This window comes from Bubalus kerabau, chromosome 3 (genome assembly GCF_029407905.1).
Source record: "Bubalus kerabau isolate K-KA32 ecotype Philippines breed swamp buffalo chromosome 3, PCC_UOA_SB_1v2, whole genome shotgun sequence".
NCBI classification, from domain to species: domain Eukaryota; kingdom Metazoa; phylum Chordata; class Mammalia; order Artiodactyla; family Bovidae; genus Bubalus; species Bubalus kerabau.
Window position 1 is genome coordinate 75,164,711 of NC_073626.1, and position 17,748 is coordinate 75,182,458.

Consider the following 17,748-nt stretch of genomic DNA (forward strand, 5'->3'; position numbering starts at 1 on the left):
AGAGGTCACAGGGCTTGGTGAGAGCAGATAATAAATATTACAGAGCTCTTTTACTAGGGTCACGCAATACCACCCAGACTGCTGAGTGGGAAAGAAAATGGAGGTCACGGATGACAAGGGAGAGGAGAGAGACGAGAACCTGAAGTGGAAGCCGAGCGGCAAGGCCCAGGAAAGTCGTCTTGAGAAAAGGCAGTGCGGGGGAATGAACAAGTTTGTGAATATAGGACAAATTAGCAGCTGAAAGAGAGCCATATACAAAAGTTCACTTTGTAAAGGGGCAAGGAATTTTTTCTCTCCAGACTTTAGCTACAGGAAGAAAGGAGAACTTTGAGAAGATGAAAATAGTTGAAGGGTGGTAGAATTAGAGGAAAGTGGCCAAAAGTTACAAAATTCCAGTTATAAGATAAGTAAGTGCTAGGGATATAGTGTACAATATACAACATATACAATATAATAAATACAGTTAACATTGCTATATGGTATATAAGAAAGTTGTTAAGATCCTAACAGTTCTCATCACAAGGAAAAAAAACCTTTCTTTTTTTTAAATCTGTATGAGACCATGGACTAAACTTATTGTATTATAATAATTATTTCATAATACATATGTCAAATCATTAGGCTATGCACCTTAACCTTATACAGTGCTGTATACAATTACATCTCAATAAAACTAAAAAATAAATATATGTAATTATAATACAACCAAAAAAAGAAAATAATGGTATTTGGGTTATACAGTCTCAATCAACAGAGTAAAACATTAATTAGTCAACAGCACTGAACCAGCCTTTTTATTAATAGTTGAATTGATTTTCACTTCAATTTGGTGACTTATCATCATGTGTCTATAACAAGGACAGTGGTACTCAACTAATGGGATAATTAATGTTTTCATTAACTGAAGGCTTATTGAAGGCTTCCAACAGGAATTCTACCTTTATTCCAATTTCTGTTTTAAATTTTGTAAAAATCTATTATTCTACTCTCCTTTCCTGGCAATTAAAGTGTAAAACATGGGCTTAAAAATTAAGATTGGGTTTAACAGTTTCAATGTTAAAGCTGATAATTCTAGAAAATATGGAAAATAAGAAAAGCGTGAGGAGGAAAAATGTTCTCATAGCCCACAACCCAAACATTACTAATATTTGGCCAGTATTTCCTTCTAGTTTTTTCGAGGCATTTTTAACCATTATGGTCTGGTGCAAATAATATATATGAGGATTTTTTTTCCATTTAGTCATAGGAAACAGGAATTTTCTCATATTATTACAAACTCTGTCATTTTAATATCTGAATTCTATGATGAAACTGTCATTAATTATTTAGTCACTCTATTTGGGTTGTTTTAATTTTTCATTATTATATATCAATATGATGAAGCAGTGTGCAAGTTAAAAAGGAGTTTTCTAATTTATTTAGGATAATTTTCTTAACTTTGATTCACACACCATATAATTCATCCTTTCAAAAGGGTTTTAAGTTTTAATTCTGTGATTGAGGATCATGCTGTTATTAATGGTCAGTAGCTTCTCTGGGAACAATGATGTCCCAAAGTAAAAGCCCAGAATAGTGTTGTCCAGTAGAAATATAATGCAAGTCACATAGATCATTTTAAACCTTCTAGTAGCCATATTTTTTAAAAGTAACAAAAAACAAGTGAAATTCATTTTATTAATACAATTTTATTGGACTCATATCTAAAATATCATTTTTTCCAGCCCTTTTTTTTTTTTTTTTTTTTTGGTGCTGCAAAAAGCTTTATTGTTTCCATTTGCTCCAAGACTTGGGAGAGGGCTTCCAGGGTGGTTAAAAAGCTGCCAAGTGGCTGTAGAGAGAGGCTTCAGGCAGAAGCTCTGAAACCAGAAGTGTTCCTCAAAGGCCCCTGTAAGATAGGCTGGGCCCTTTACTGGGTGCAACTGGACAAATGTCTCCTCCAGAAACAAAATACAAAGAAACTATAAGGGACTAAAAGTAACTGCATGCATTCACAGTTGGAGCAAATTATGAACAACAGATACAAAAAGGCCAAAACCCAACTGCTGCTTCTGAGATGCCAGGAGCAAAAGCAGGGTACTCTGCATGATCCCTGCAAACAGCACCACTAAAGGGTGAGCAGACCACCAGAGCCACCCGTCCAGCCCAACCCTCCAATCTATTCCTACCCTCACCCATTTGAGGGGCCATCTCACTCTCCCCACCAGGAGTGAGCAAGGGCACCAGTTACGTGTTTTCACTACTTTGTACTGTAGCATGGATCCCAGTAGAGCCTTGCCTAAATTCTGCCATCTGGCTTCTTATCAATTTCTGTTGATTAAAGACTCCAAGGACCCAGATTGGTGGCAGCTGGGCTTCAGAAGCCCCTAGTCCTGCTAGAGGGTGAGTGGAGAACTCGCCCTGCCCAGCCTGGGGACCAACCAGCGTGCAGAGGGGAGTCACGTGGCTGTCATCTTATTGGTGTGTTTCATCTGCCTCCCCAGGACTGGGCTCTCCGGGAAGGCACAGAGGTGGGGTCTGGCGGGCAGAACCCAGGGCATGCAGATCCAAAAAAGGCTTGGTTCTGGTTCTTCTCCATGAGAATGGCAGCTCCCATATAGCGTCCTGAGTTTTACTCCATTCTTCTTGGGGTGGCTTCTATGCGTCCTGAAGAGGGCACGGCTGCCCCACTGGTTTTGCGTTTTCAAGAGATGATGGGCACGCTCAAGCTTCTCCTTGCCTGATTCATAGAAAAAGTCGTCAACGCCCTCCAGAGCCACATCCTCTCCTTGGAAGTAGAAGCCCAGAGAGAGGTAGGTTGACCAGTGGACAGCGGCCTCCACCTCTGTGGAGTAATTCTAACGAGTCTGGGGGCTCACGGTTAATCGGTAATAAGAAGTGAAGCTCAGAAATGGTATTGGCTGGTCCTGCTGGCTTAGGATAGCTGAGCGGCTGATTTCAAAGGTTGCGACTAGGGAAAAAGTCAGAGGGTGATCAGAGGCTGGAGTAAGAGTCCACCCTGGGTCTGTTCCTCCAAACACTGGGATAGATCCACAGGACTGCCAAACACACTGCCTCAGCCTTTAATCAATATAAAAATCATTACTGAGATACTTTATCTCCTTTTATGTCCACATTCAGTTCCAAAATCTAAAACGTATTTTCAGTTCAGTTCAGTTCAGTCGCTCAGTCATGTCCGACTCTTTGCGACCCCATGAATCGCAGCAGCCAGGCCTCCCTGTCTGTCACCAACTCCCGGAGTTCACCCAAGCTCATATGCATCAAGTCGATGATGCCATCCAGCCATCTCATCCTCTGTTATCCCCTTTCTCCTCCTGCCCCCAGTCCCTCCCAGCATCAGGGTCTTTTCAAATGAGTCAGCTCTTCGCATCAGGTGACCAAAGTATTGGAGTTTCAGCTTCAGCATCAGTCCTTTAAACTTCTCAATTAAACAAATCTCAATTTGAGCTATTCACATCTCAAGGGCTTGATAGCCACATGTGGTTGGTGGCTACTGTACTGGGTGGTGCTTGCAGGTCCAGGAGTTTAGCCGACTATACTGTGTCTTCTTGGCCTGTAGCAGGAAGTTGCTTTAAGTATCGCCTCAGGTTTATTTCCCTTTTTTATCTTCCTTTCTTAATAAAACAATGAAGCAGGAACAAAATTAGCTAACTGAAAAATCCTCCTAGATAGAGAATGGTTAACTAAGTACTTAATGCTTTCACATACTAGTTCACATTTCTACCCGATGAATAACAATGTATAACATGTGAAAAAAAACTTTTCAAATATATACTCTGTTATTCCAGTTGGGCCCTGGAGCTATTTTGGTTTCTGGAATCTCCATGATTGTGCTGAATGCTAAACATCAGTGCTAACATTCTCCCAAATTGGTAAATACTTTTCTTTATTAGGTCTTTAATGATGAAATAAATAGAAAAAAAAAAAAAAGAAATGAATTTCACTGTTCTATGCAGGTGAAAACCATGTTTTTCAATGTAGTCTTTTTACAATAAAAAGTATTTGATCTGAGAGCCTCTATAATCCCAGGTTACAATAATACTTTTCTGTTGTGTGACAACTTCCTGCTATGCTTAATTATTTTCCAAAAGCATATCAGGTCAGGGATGAAGCAGAGAATGGGGAAGAGAGTCCATGGTGACCTTAGGCAGATTTTTTACTAGTAGGAATCAGTTGGCTAGTTATTACCACCTGGCACTGCTAATGAGTGAGTCTATTTGGGAAAACAAAGCTGCTAAGCATTCCACAGCAGACTGTGGTCCAGGCCTGGGGAGTCCTTTGGGGTCTGGTGAGCATGCGAAGATACATTTAAAGTGTTTTGGCTGTTAACAGAAATCGAACTCTTAGTTCTTCAATTTTAAAAGACAAAAGAAACATGTTGGGAATCCTCTGGTGGTCCAGTGGTGAGGACTGAGTGCTTTCACTGCCCACAGCCTGGATTCAATCCCTGGTCAGGGAACTAAGATCCTCTAAGCCACTTGGCATGGCAAAAAAAAAAAAAAAAAGAGTTGCTGAGAAAATATTATCAGTTATTGATTCATTTATGCTTCTGTAACCAAAGTATTTTACTGTGTTCACCATATAATTTTAAAAGCTTAAATATATCTGATGCATTAAAAGCCACTTATTTGTAGTACTCTCAGAGGAAGTAGTCTAGTTCTTCCAAGAAAGTATTTCCACTACTAATCAAATTGCCTCTAAGAAATCTAATCAAGAGACAATATAGTGCAGTTATTCAGAGCAGGAAGGCTATTGTCAGAATCCTATGTTCAAATCTGACCTCTATCACTTATTGACCCTGTAACCTGGAGCACATTATTTTTCTAAGCATAAGATCTCTCTCCTGAAAATAGGAATAGTAAAAACTATTTGAAGGCTCAAGTGAGGTAAAACAGATATGGTACTTAGCAGAATGCCTATCTCTGCTGTCTTTGTTGTAGGGCTTGGGAAGAGAGATGGGGTTATTATTACATACATCTCATGTATTCCAAAGTATCACTGGGCAGAGAATATCAAATAAAAAGCTCAAGGAATAGCAAATAATCAAGCATCAGTATTATGTGACCCAACTGCTCTGCTACATGAGAGGAAAGCGTGGCTATCCCACAAGCTGTGAGAATGAGGGTTAAAAAGGACTGGAGTGATGGAAGAAGAAGTAGCAGGAAATATTGAAGTAACTTATTTACCAAAAACATGCTTTACTAATACTCTCCACACGTTGTCGATTCTTCAGCACATACTTGAGCGGTGTGCGTGCTGCATGCTACGTCACTTCAGCCATGTCCAACTCTGTGCAGCCCTGTGGACTGTGGACTCCCAGGCTCCTCTGTCCATGGGATTTTCCAGGCAAGATATGAAAAACACTGTGCTTGGTATTACAAAGTTTAGATATACGCCCTGCCTGCAGTATATAGTCTCAAAGCCCAGCAGTGTGCCGCCTTTATTATCGTCTCTACCCCCCTTCCTTGTAGTCCTTGACTTGCTGGGCAGCGTTGGCCTCTTGCTTACAAGCAGAAATGCTGTCTTGTTCACATTTGTGCCTCTGCAGTCAGCACAGTGCCTGGCTCATAATGGGTACTCAATAAGTGTTTGCTAAAGTGAATTCCTGAGCGTGAAAAAGGGATTCAATCACTGTTGGATTTCCAACTATAATAGATAAGCTCCCTGAAGGCAAAGCCCTATGCTTGTAAAATTTCTTGATGCAAAGAAACTTCTTGATATTAGGTTTTTAGTGATGCCAATATTAAAATATCATTATTAAAATGAGAATTCTATGTAATATTAATATAAATGCAGTTACTACGGTCTCCATTTTCAACAGGTTCCTTTAGTCATAGGTGCATAAAATACACAAGTGCATTGCACCGTTTTATCTAATCAAGGGAAATAAAGCAAAGCAAATATGCTCTCTGATAAATAGGTTTATTCTTTACGTTTGGAAAACCTTTTATTTTTCAACAAGATACTGTAAATAAGCTTTTCATTGAATCATAAATGCTGGGACTTCATCATTTGTTTTCCATTCATATTATTTTGGTCTATAGCCTATCTTTTCAAGTGAAAAAATTTAGATAATAAAATTATCACTGATTATATAAAGAAAACTGATTATATCATGTGTGTTTTCCTGTTCTTGCTCAGAGGTTATATACTTAATGAGAGCAACCCATACCACTGTTTCAGTGTATTTGATAAAGCTGTTTTGAGAGGGCACCCTTTCTGATGTCCTGTGAAGCTGTGCATTGTGATGTCATTACTGAGCTTTGATAGATTGTGGAAGTGTGTAGCTGCTGCCTCAATAGAATGAATGGATGCAGGCTACAGATATTCCCAATCTATTAAAGCTCGTTATAATTGGTAGTCAAATCAAATGCTAATCTACAGCCTAATCCAAGAATGATGACTTTCCATTAATCTGTGATGGGTTTTTATTTCTTTATTATGAGTTAAATGTGTAAACACAGAATTAACAAAGCCATCCTGGCAGGACTTAATTCTCAGGGCTCCCTCTGCTGGTAGTGAAAGACAACAACTTTACAGAGAGTTTAAGAATGAGAGTTATTACCATTATTACCACAATTTTGCCATTTATATTAAAGCTAAATTTATTGTTGGACCCCTATGCAATGAAACCAACTGTTTTGGTTTACAGCCAGCCAGTTTTCTCACTAAAGATTAAGTGATATTTTTGTGGTTGAATTAATTAGTCTTTTCATCATAAAAAATTGAACTATTTTGTATCTAAAATAAATATTTGCCAGAGTTGTAAAATGTAATTTATAATGTCACTTATACAAATGATTATCAACAGCTTACATAAACAGGATCAGAACACTTAATAGAGACATAGCGAAGATTTAATTGCTGCCCAAACTACTTCATCCTCCGCTATATAATTTCTATACAACATTTTAAATATACACCCCATGTACCAGCTGATAAAACAATTACATTCTGGGCCATAATATCTCAAAATAATGTGAAAAATATATTTAAAATGGAAAAATATATTCAACTAGCAATTCTCTGAGATCAAGTACTTGTATATATAGTGCCCTTTTAACTTTGAAAAGTACTTTCACATTTATTGTCACGTTTTATCCTAATATCCCTGAGATAGAGCAGGTTCTATCATCCCCATTTAATAAGCACAGTAACCAAGATCACAGAGGTTAAACAGTTGACCCCAAATTACACACTAGTTAGTGAAAAAGAGCCTTGAGCTCTTCCAATAAAGCCTTGAGGCCTCTCTCTCTTGAGGCCTGTTTAATTAAAAGCCATCAAGACAATTATTTAAATCATCTCATTTTGTATTAACCATGTAATCTTGAATCGCCTGTCCATATTTATGGTTCATGGACTTCCCCGGTGGCTCAGAGGTAAGGAATCCTCCTGCCAAGAAGACTTGGGTTCAATCCCTGGGTTGGGAAGATCCCCTGGAGAAGGGAATGGCATCCCACTCCTGTATTCTTGCCTAGAAAATCCCATGGACAGGGGAGTCTGAGGGGCTACAGTCCGTGGGTTGCAGGAGTCAGACACGACTGAGCACACACACATTTGTGCTTCATAGTACGCTATTCAGACCACCGTATCTGAGAGCTACAGACAGTTTTCAACTAAGTGGTCTGGTGATGAATTAGAAGAGATGAGAACCAGGGAGAGGGGATTATTTCAGCATCATCCACTGAGTTGGTGATAGAGGAGAGTGAGCTGTGTTCTCCTAGCCCTGAGTTCCCAGATCGTTTGGAAAGTAGTGAGAGTTCTGCCATTGTGTGAGACCATAATCCGAGGTCTAATTGGGCTAACCTCAAGATAAAACAAATATTCAAGTTCTCAGAAGTCATCCAGGCCTATAAGCAGAGGATCTTTTGAAACCAAATCACGAACTTAGCTTTTTTTTCCATGCATAAGTGAACAACCTTTTAGCAAAATTTAATGACAGAGTTGAGACCAAAAATTCTGGTCTAACTAACAATCCTTGGTGAAATAGGTTTGATGGTTTCAGTTCAGTGCATATCATGAAAGCACTCTGGCACAATTGATAGGATGTTCATGAGGAGGTAATATACAGATCCACAGATTAAATTACTTTTCACCTCAAGAGATATTTATAGGGGTGATCTATCAAGGCTACAGAGAAGAGCAGTGACATGACAGTAAGAATGCTCAAACTAAGCTTATATGCTGGAACTTAAAGATACCTGCAAGTTTATCCTTATTAACTTTTACAACTGACAACTTTTCATTAAAAACTCTTTTGGTGTAGAAATCAATTCTAAAGATTTATACTTGTTTTTTAAGCTGAATAAAAATGCAAAAAAAAAAGCATCAATTTGTTGTAGAAGAGAAACTACATATAACTTAAGATATATGAAATTACTTTTTCTATGCAAAAAAAGTCAATTTATTTTATTATAGAATAGATGCTACTTATATCTTAAAATAAGGAATAAAGACCAGAAATGTGAAATTATTATGTTTTCACAGCCATAAATTCATTCAATTGAAAAAAGTTTTTTTCTGAATAGAAACTTTAGGAAACATTAGAAAGCCTACCATGAGATCAACTCTATTTCAACTACATTTCAATGCTAGATAGTGCACACAGATGAAGCTGTTGTCTTATATCCCACAAAATTTACTCCAGTAACTCTTAAGTGGGATGAAATCTGGTCCTGACCTTTGGGCTTCACACACACATTGTATTATTTCCTTGACCTTGTAACAACTGAGAAAATACACCTAACATGTCTTCAAATGTATAGTAACACTTATACTATATTTCATGTATCTGATCACTTCATTCTTCCGAATACAATAATCAAGGAACCAAAAGAAAACTGAAAAGAAAGACTCTAAGAAATAAAAATAAGTAAAATCTAAGACATAAAAATAAGTCAGGCCAAACTTCATCCCCTTTCTTCCTAAGAAGGTTCCTTAGTTCCTCTTTTATGGTCTGTTTACTCTTATTTTTATATACATTCCAATAAGCTTGGTTACCCTGGAAGAGGTGGGCAAACTGACCCTAAGAATAGCATTTTATGTATGCCAGATACAAATCAAATTACCACTCAAGTCCAGGGAAAGGGAGAATGGTGGAACACAGACACACACACACACCCATTTCTAGTCTAGTCATAATATCAGAGAGTAAGATTGAAATGCATATTTTATAATCTCTAATGAAAAATAAGCTGAAGAATCTATATTGCCTGCTAATGCAAATAAAGAGTACAGTATTTACTCTACCGCTTGGCTCAGACTGGGCTGTCACAAACAGAGATAGACCCCTGAGAAGATTTACACTAGGGAGGATGGGACAGGCCTCTTCTTCCATGCCTGAGTGCAAACCTAGCTTCCGAGGACCAGATGAGGCCCAGCCAGGGAGGGGAGCGGCCAGAGTCGGCAGCCTTGTACTAGCATTCACATCTCCCGGTAGGGCCACTTCCACAGGGTTTCCAAGACAGGTTCTTCTGCTCAACTTGTACTTCAGCACAGAAAGATTATGTCCCCTTCCCTTCCTGGGCAGCATCTGGCAGGGGTGGGAGTGAAGAAAGATTTTCTCCTTTTGATGTTGAGGCAGTTTAACAAGAGCAAGAAATGGAGACTCAAGGTTACATACTTGGTGACCAGTTGTTCTCCCAAAATGATGAATCATGGTTAAAACAAAGAGTCACATTAGGCATATTTTGCCAATTGACCTTTCAATACTGATTTGAAGCCCCATTTTTCCCTATGTAAATACAACCTCGATTGGAGGAAGTCACAGGTCCTGGGTTTCTTTGCTTCTCTCCCAAAATGTTGAGCCCCACCACAATGGATATATTCTGCAAAGACTATATAATTTATAATTTTGAGTGGGTTTCTTTGAGACCCTTTAAGTGAACATTTTAAAGTCTCTAGTGATTATTTAGAGAATCTCAAAGCCATCATTTGAAACTCGGTTTTTAGCCTTCTTTAATATGAGGATCCCTCACTGAGGGTCCTTTAATTTTTAGTATCTGCTGACAGAAAGCTACACATAGTGATGACAGGCTCCTGCCAGGTTAATGATTAATTTGATTTTAAATTAACTTGCATTTAATTAATCACAGTATATGCATATGTTTAAAAATTAGCATTGCCTGTGTATGGGAGATACAAATCAAAACCTGTCAACCACAAATTGGCACTTGCCATGGGTGCTTGCCTACCTCTTCAAGGATTAAATCATGTGCTGCTGACCTTCAACACTCCCTGAAGGAGGTTGAGGTGGAGAGCAGAAATGAGACACTCTGTGCTCCAGGAAAACTGACAGAAGAGGTCTTTAGATAGATATTCTCAGGAGCTGATTTTATGAGCCCAATTTTTGTGTCTCCTCATATCTAAAAAAGCACTAAAATCCTTCATGGCGAAGATTGTTTCTCCTGACTAGCAGCAGCTTCATAAGACCAGTAGAAACTTTCTACAAAAGGATACGTGCTTGATTGTATGTACTCCCCCTTTGCCAAAGTCACATACACACTGCCTTTTTCCTCTGCCTCTTTGGAGCAGTCTCTCAGAGCTATCTGAGGCTGTCTCCCAGGCTGCAGTCCTCATATTACCCCCAAATAAAATTTAACTCGCAACTCTCATGTTGGGCAATTTTTTGGTCGACAAACTCATTCACACACCTTTTACAATAACTCCGAGTACTCCTAGAAACTAAGATCCATAGATTGTACACTACTTTAGAAAAATTAAACTTATGAAAATAAGAAACTGAAGGAACACCTGACCATTTTGAATGTGGGCATATTTGGGGGCGGGGGCTTTTTTTTTTAATTGGAGGCTAATTACTTTACAATATTGTGGTGGTTTTTGCCATACATCGATGTGAATCAGCCATGGGTGTACATGTGTTCCCCATCCTGACCCTCCCTCCCACCTCCCTCCTCATCCCATCCCTCAGGGTCATCCCAGTGCACCAGCCCTGAGCACCCTGTCTCATGCATCGAACCTGGCCTGGCGATCTATTTCACATATGATAATATACATGTTTCAATGCTATTCTCTCAAATCATCCCACCCTCGCCTTCTCCCACAGAGTCCAAAAGTCTGTTGTTTACATCTGTGTCTCTTTTGCTGTCTCGCATATAGGGTCATCGTTACCATGTTTCTAAATTCCATATATATGTGTTAGTATACTGTATTGGTGTTTTTCTTTCTGACTTACTTCGCTCTGTATAATAGGCTCCAGTTTCATCCACCTCATTAGAACTGATTCAAATGCATTCTTTTTAATAGCAGAGTAATATTCCATTGTGTATATGTACCACAGCTTTCTTATCCATTCATCTGCCTAGGGACATCTAGAATGTGGGCATATTTTAATTTGGCAGGAATCTTAAAACAGATCATATTGAGTACCCTTCCCTTTTTCTAGATTAAGTACCCCTTTCTTTAATATGACTTGGATAAACTGAAAAAATGAATATTTGGCATTGAGACAAAAGAGACTATTTTAATACAGAAAAGAATGGCAATAAAAACCAATCCTTGTGTGAAAAAAGAGTTTCAGTTCAGTTCAGTCACTCAGTCATGTCCGACTCTTTGTAATGCCGTGGACTGCAGCACGCCAGGCTTCCCTGTCCTTCACTATCTCCCAGAGCTTGCTCAAACTCATGTCCATAGAGTCAGTGATACCATCCAACCATCTCATCCTCTGTCGTCCCCTTCTCCTCCTGCCTTCAATCTTTCCCAGCATCAGGGTCTTTTCCAAAGAGTAGGTTCTTCATATCAGGTAGGCTAAGAGTTTAGGGTTTTGGTTTTTGTTTTTCCTTTTTCTCTTTCATTCCAGAAGGGAAAAGGAAAAGGCAGAAACATATAAGATGATTAAGTGGCAGACTCCACCAACTTTGGAATCGTGAGCCTCTCCGCATCTATTTTTCGTGTGTAAAATGGAAATAGTAGCTACAATAGAGAATGTGATAAGGGTTGAATGAAGTAAATGTAGAGTGCCTGGTGCATAGTAGGAGTGCTAACAGTGGTGGCCGTTGGTATTATTAGTGAATTTTGCATGTATGCTAGTGAGGTTTAACTTTACAAAGCTAATATTTTTTTAGTACGCAGATAAAGGACAGATTACAGACTGATCTAAAAGCTGTATCTCCAAATTGCAAAGAGAGGGCACTTAGGTAGGTATCATCACTATACTTAAGTCAGCTCTAGGAGATGAGAAAATGAGAGAAGGAATTTTTATCACTGTTTGTTTTGTGCTTGGGCTCTTTGCTGAAGCCACAAGTCCTAAATGGTCTCTGTACTTCTGGTATTATGGGTACCTCTTGCAGAAGAATTAAGCTATTTTCTTGCTAAAAAAAAAGGCTGTAGATTTAATAGAATATCTGAGACAAATGTGGATTATGACAGAGACATGCTTTCAGACATTCTTATTGAGTGAAATTTATAAGCTTCCCTCTTGAGAGGAAGCCAGGTTTCCATGTTTAAATAGGCATTGTGTATCCTACTGCTAGGTTTAGAGATTGCCTATTGTCAAAAAGGGTCTTAGATGAGCTTAAATGCTGACACTGCCTTTTTTCTTTAACAGAACATTAATTCCATGTCACCACCTCTTCCAGAAGAAAGGTTGAAAAACTTAGAAATAACAACTATGCTGTGGCTTTAGGTTGAGAAATCAAATTTCCACTTCTCATTTTTGTATAGCTCTGAATAGTATGTATTTCATTTACCTTGATGATAAATAGGTATAAAGATCGATTTCTTAGTATTTGGTGATAAGGGGGCAAGGATTCTCAACTTAGAAGTCTCTTTTTTCTTGAAACCTATTAAAATACTCAGGAGCCAGACATTTAGCTTCGGTTGAAATAAGGATTGTAACACCAAGAAAGTGTCTGGCCCTTCAGGGATTTTCTTGAAGTCTGTGGAAAATCATCCTGATAGCACCTGAAGGATCAGGAGGGGATAGTTCAATTACAGTGGGGAAGTGCTGCAAAGAAGGTCTGCACATAATTCTCACAGTGCTCATTACCTCGGGCTTTCTGCCTTAGCAACTGCCACGCACTACATCAAGCGTGTAAATGTTCTATGCAGAATGCTTTTTTGTCGCAGCCTGTGGGCCCCTGGGGCACAGACAGAGCTAAGAGAAAGTTAGCATAAGACATTCAGGAGCCAGTTCCCTAACTCTTCCAAACATTGAGGTGTTAATCATGAAATGTATGCTGAATACAAATATCTAGATGTACTACACAACAATTAGTTGGCCAACTTGTACAATTTTGTGAAGGGTATAAATACTGTTACCATCCTACTCTAGGGTTTGTTTGTTGGGTTGCTTTCCCATATAAGGTTTCAGAAATTAATTCAGTGTTACCTATCACATTTAGCCTACATGTCCTAATCCATCAAATTTGTTATGTTTCCTGAAGTCATGTAAGGTCTGGGCATCAGAATTCTATCACCCAAAATCCTATCAAATTCTTATTTTCCTATTCAGCCTCTGTTATTCAGAAACCCATTCATCCATTGCATAAGTATTGAGCTCCAACTGTGTGCTAGACACTTAGTATAATAGTTTTATACTCCCTGCCCTTGGGTAGGTTACAATCCATGGGAGAGATCAACAATACACAAATAAATACACAGCTACAGACTGTGATACATGCTATGAAGCAAACAAGAAGGGAATGGTGATGTCAAACACCGAGGGCCTCTCTGGGATGACACTTAAGCCCCAATCCATAAGAAGTGTCCAGAGCTTTCCAGGGAGGAGGAGCAGCAGAAAGTGTTCCAGGATTCCTGGATGTTCCCGGTGCCACAGAAGGCCCATATGGCTAAGGCAGAGCGTGGGAAGGGGCAGCATGGGGGCAATCGAGTTGGAGAGGGACTGGGGCCAGATCTTTTAGGGCTTATTAACTTGAGTTTTCTGAAGTGCGATGAGAAGTCTTGGAAAGGCATTGAGCGAGGGAGTGATGTATCTAAAAGCCGTCTCCCTAATTGTTTTTGTAAGGAGGCATTTGCTGTCAGCCATGGGATTGCAATGGTTCTCTTCATGCTGACTTTCTTAGAAGGTAGAACTGCAGAGGGAAGGTAACCTCCAACGCGAGGCAGCACTGTGCTGCTAAGCACGCTTCATATAACGTTTATAAGCTATGTGCGATTATTTTATTTCCCTGAGCATCGGTCTTTCTGGAGACGCTTGCCAACCTCGAAGAGTTATACTGTGGATTCAATGACAAAACCCATAAATGTGAAACATCTACCACCATGCCGCCACAGAAGAGGTACTCAGTATGTTATTGTCATTTCCATAAAGTAGAACCTTCTTATGAGTCATAAAGTCATATTGGTGATTTTCATCACCAATATCTTCATTTCTAAACTAAAGACATAGAAATTACCTTGTTTAAATGGTTTTCTGTCTTTTTACTTTCTTTTTCTTTTACATCTTGGAGTAGAGGCTGATTTTGTAAGAAAATGAATAGTCTACTAAATATATGAAAATCCACAAATTCCTTAAGAACACAAAGTATGTTCAATGCCATCTTGCTAGTAGTTTTCTTTTAATTTCTGGTTAACATGTGGGACATATTTTATATTTCCATCTCTGTTTATATACAAATGGAGAAAAAAATATTTCAAAGATGAATTCGTATTCCTATTTAAAATTCTGCTTCCTCTTTTAAGCAGTTGTTCACTAAATCTGAATTATATTTTAAGAGTCAGTATTTGTCATTTAATAACAGTGATTTTGAATTTTATGTCATGAAATCATAAATTATTAGGAGTGAGTGACAGTCGCTTAGTCATGTCCAACTCTTTGTGACCCCTGAACTACAGTCCATGGAATTCTCCAGGACAGAATACTAGAGTGGGTAGCCTTTCCCTTTTCCAGGGGATCTTCCCAACCCAGGGATTGAACACAAATCTCCCGGAGTCAAGTTCAGTTAGTATTTTAACTCACTAATTTTTATAGTTAAGATACTGGTGTGTCCTTATCAGCAAACAATTATCTTTTACAATAGAGAAACATAAACAGTATTCTAACTAACATTCTCTATATTCTTTCTTAGTGCTTTAATCCATGTTCAGTTTTTAGCTATATAAATAGAAAGGTATTTGACCTGGTTTCAGAAAAAAAAAGTAAAATTCTGGATTTGGGAATATTGGATCAGGATTAGCTTGCAGGGTATCTGGAAAGCACTCCAAAAGGATTTGTGGCCCAGTCATAAGAAAGAGGGGCTTCCCAGGTGATGCTAGTGGTAAAGAACTCACCTGCCAATGCAGGAGATGTGGGTTTGACTCCTGGGTTGGGAAGATGCCCTGGAGGAGGGCATGGCAACCCACTCCAGTATTCTTGCCTGGTGAATCCTGTGGACAGAGGAGCCTGGTGGGCTACATTCCACAGGGTTGCAAAGAGTCGGACATGGCTGAGGCGATTTAACATGCACGCACACTTAAGACAGAAAGTTGGAGGAGCCTGCAGCCACACAGGGCCCTATCCTGACTATGTCCAACCTGTAGATTTTTCCTCTGTATCTTTTCGGTCTCGACTGACCCACACGCAAAGAGAAAGACCAGTTTGGATTGGGCAGCTGTTTGAATCTAGTGCCAATTACAACATCTTCTCTAAAGGATTATGTTTATTAGGTTGATAGACTATAAATCCGATCAAAAGAGGTTCCCACAAATACGAAAAATTGGATGAAAATATTGTTGGTAAGTAGCAGGTTCTAGTTCTGTTCCCTAGCGCTATTGTCTCTATTTAATGAAAAGTTTTGCTTCTAATGTTAACTTGTGAATCCATTTGCCTCAGGTCTACAGAACTCCCTCAAAAATTGAATACAGGTGAAATATGAAATCAACAAGCACTGCAGAAAGTAACCACAGCTTGGCACAATCTTTCTTGGAAAAAGAATTGAGAAAATGAAGTAGAGATACTAGTGATGCATTTCATCTGGCTGCAGCCCTGAAAGAGAGCAGGGACTAGGTCTTTCCCTTTCTCCCACCCTGCCAGATAGCAGGAAACACAAGCCATAAGTACCCTTAAGGGGTGAATGGTGAGAGGTGACAAGATTTTGAACCACAAGAAGGAGCTAAAAATATAAGAAGTAGGGATGGGATAAGGGAGGCAAGACAAGGGTTCTAGAAAGAGGGACGTGTGGGGAGGTTCCCACATTAACTCTTAAAAACTTTGACCCTAGCCCCTGGGGTAGCTCCATGATGGCAAGAGGCCCAGTTGTGCCCCCAGGGAGAGGCAAGAGCAGGATGAGGGCAAAAGTGAGACTGATCACAGTCAGAGAAAGTGGTGGCAGGGACCGGGGTGGGGGGAGGGGGGGCAGGTAGGGAAGAGTAAATGCTTCAGGCCAACCACCTAGTGAGGTATGTCCCCAGGTCCACGTGACAGCAATGAATGCAACATAAGCTAAAGTAAGGAATACTGGTGGCTTATCATATTTCCATATTGCTATTAGAAGAGGTGTTCAGTGCTCAGTTTCCATGCTTCTCAGAGGTTAGAAGCAACATGGATTGAGTCTTACTGCTAAATGTGACTTCCTAGACTATGCTACCCTCATGAAGATAATAAGGGAAAGCTTATGTTTCTACCAGATTTGTGTAAGTGAACTTTGAAGATTTTTTAAGTTTTTAAAAAAAAAAAACAAACAAACAAATTTAAGATGCAAAGTATATTGCAGTGTTCCAGTAGTGAAGATTGGGAATTATCTGATGCTCTTTTTCTGTTTTGACCATATGTCTCAGCCCCTGGTATAGACCTGGCATGTGGAAAGCTCTCAAAAAAGTAGCTGCTGAGAGCAGATAATAATTCTTGAAATTAACACCTCTAGACTTCAGAAGTGTAATAATCTATGATTATAATGGACACTTAACACATTCAGAGAACAGGAAACTTTGAAAGATTAGATTGGCCATGCCCATGCCCATAGGACTATTAATCTAGATCATGAAAGAAAACAGATCACAGAAAATATTTTGTTAAGAGAAAGAGTTTTAATCAACTTTATTTTTTAAAGCAGTTTTATGTTCACAGCAAAATTGAACAGATTCATTGCTAATTTATGCTGGTGGGAATGAAAAATGGTACAGCCACTTTAGAAGATAGTTTGGCAAATTCATACAGAACTAAACAAGCTCTTACTATACAATCCAGCAACCTCACTCCTTAGTATTTACTCAAATGAACTGAAAACTTATGTCCACACAAATACCTGTACACAGATGTTTATAACAGCTTTATTCATAATTGCCAAACATGGAAGCAACCAAGATGTCTTTTTGTAGATGAATGGATAAATAAACTGTGGTACAGTCAGGAAATGGAATATTATTCAGCACTAAAAAGTAGCGAGCTATCCAGCCATGAAAAGACATGAAGATACCATAAATGGATACTGCTAAGTCAAAGAAGCCAATCTGAAAAGGCTGCATTCTGTATGATTCCAACTATATGACATTCTGGAAAAGGAAAAACTATGGAGACAGTAAAAAAGATCAGTGGTTGCCAGGTTAGGTAGGGAGGGATGAATAGGCAGAACTCAGGATTTTTAGGGCAGTGAAACTACTCTGTATGGGACTAGAATGGTGGATATATGCCATTGTACATTTGTCCAGACTGATAGAATGTAGAACACCAAGAGTGAACCCTAAGGCAAACTATAGACTTTGGATCACAGGAATGTGTCAACATAGGTTTATCAGTTGTAGCAAATGTGCCTCTGGTGGGGGATATTGATAACAGGGGAGGCTTTGTAGGGAAGC

General features: G+C 39.1%; 1 long non-coding RNA gene across 4 annotated transcripts in view; it reads left to right on the top strand.

Moving 5' to 3' along the window:
• Positions 1 to 1,217: 1,217 nt before the first annotated feature.
• Positions 1,218 to 17,748, top strand: part of LOC129646259 (uncharacterized) — a 62,308-nt gene continuing 45,777 nt past the window's right edge. For all 4 annotated transcript variants that reach the window (XR_008711807.1, XR_008711805.1, XR_008711806.1 and 1 more), the window contains exon 1: positions 1,218 to 2,789. This is a non-coding gene — a long non-coding RNA (uncharacterized LOC129646259). The remainder of the gene's footprint in view (positions 2,790 to 17,748) is intronic.